This window comes from Pan paniscus, chromosome 5 (genome assembly GCF_029289425.2).
Source record: "Pan paniscus chromosome 5, NHGRI_mPanPan1-v2.0_pri, whole genome shotgun sequence".
NCBI classification, from domain to species: Eukaryota; Metazoa; Chordata; class Mammalia; order Primates; family Hominidae; genus Pan; species Pan paniscus.
Window position 1 is genome coordinate 126,899,868 of NC_073254.2, and position 1,755 is coordinate 126,901,622.

General features: G+C 39.4%; 1 pseudogene; it reads right to left on the reverse strand.

Annotated features, from left to right (window-relative positions):
• Positions 1-507: 507 nt before the first annotated feature.
• On the reverse strand, positions 508-588 carry LOC112440296 (small nucleolar RNA U13; annotated as a pseudogene).
• Positions 589-1,755: the final 1,167 nt, after the last annotated feature.

Here is a 1,755-nt window from a genome sequence, read left to right on the forward strand (position 1 = left end):
TATCAATTAAGTTTAGAATCTTACATGAGTGTGGTTTGTGAACCCCAAACAATGACAATAGTAACATCAAAGATCACTCACTGCAGATCACCATAATAGATATAATAATAAAGTTTGAAATATTGCGAAGACTATCAAAATGAGACACAAAGACATGAAGTGAGCACATGCTGTTGGAAAATCGAGGCCCAATAGACTTGCTCAATGCAGGGTTGCCACAAACCTTAAATTTGGAAAAAAAGAAAAAATGCAGTATCTGTGAAGCACAATAAAGTGAAGTGCAATAAAATAAGGTATGCCTATATTTTCCTTGGCGAGGCGTCTTTTTAGGTCTTTTGCCCATTTTGGATACCAGTCCTTTATCAGATCTGTGTTATGCAAATATTTTATCCCATTCCATGGCCTGTCTTTCTATTTGTTAAATAAAATTACAGGAGGCTATTGTTTTATTTTCCTTTCTTCTTTATCAGTTTTTTCTTTTCTTTTTTTTTTTTTTTTCCTTTTTCCTGTCAGAAAGGTTTAGAGGGAGGCACATCGCACACACAAGCACGAACATCCAGTCATCACACTTATGAACTATGAAAGGAGAAGGCTACTGTTTTGGGCTAACCTCCTGTGCTAGGCCCCAACAGACCAGAGTAAAAATCAAAATGGAGTCACTCATGCAGCGTTTCCAAGTTGCTAAACTAAGTTGTTATCTGACCTTCAAGAAATCAGGAGAGAGGGATAACAGTCATTTTTCAAAACAGGCCAGTTTCAATCTTTAATTGGCATGATAATGATGATAAGTTCCCTCTGCTTTAATCTTTACACACAAAGGGTAGACAAAAGTAACCTGATGCTAACTAATCCGTTATCCTTCTATTGTTGTTTTGTTTTCTTGTCTCTGCCTTACAAGGAAAGTAACTTTGAAATGACCAATCTGCTTTCTTCAGCCTTTTCTGTCTATAAAGCCAACCCCCACTGTTCAGCTCATTGGAACACTTACTCTGTTTTGTAGGATGAAGTATTCCTCGATTCTAGAATCATGATGTAAATCAAAAAGTATCTGAGACAAGTCTCAATTAATTTAGTAGTTTATTTTGCCAAGGTTAAGGACATGCCTATGACACACCTCACGAGGTCCTGATGACATGTGGCCACGGTGGTCGGTCTGCAGCTTGATTTTATACATTTGCAAGGAGACATAAGACATCAATCAATACACGTAAGATGTACATTGGTTCAGTCCAGAAAGGCGTGACAACTGGAAGTGGGGAGTCCCAGGTCATACGCAGATTCAAAGATTTTCTGATTGGCAGTTCATTCAGTTACTACTTACAGATCTGGAATTTAAGAAGGGTGCAGTAGCTCACACCTGTAATCCCAGCACTTTGGGATGCCAAGGTGGACGGATCACCTGAGGTCAGGAGTTCGAGACCAGCCTAGCCAACATGGTGAAACCCCATCTCTTCTGAAGGTACAAAAATTAGCCGTGTGTGTTGGTGGATGTCTGTAATCCCAGCTACTCCAGAGTCTGAGGCAGGAGAATCTCTTGAACCCAGGAGGTGGAGGTTGCAGTGAGCCAAGTTCACATCATTGCACTCCAGCCAGGTGACAAGAATGAAACTCAGTCTCAAAAAAAAAAATCTGGGATTTTATTTAAAAAGGAATATCTGGGTTATGATAAGGGGTTGTGGAAACCAAGGTTTTATGCAGTTGAAGCTTCCAGGTAGCAGGCTTCAGAAAGAATAGATTGTAAATATTTCTTATCAG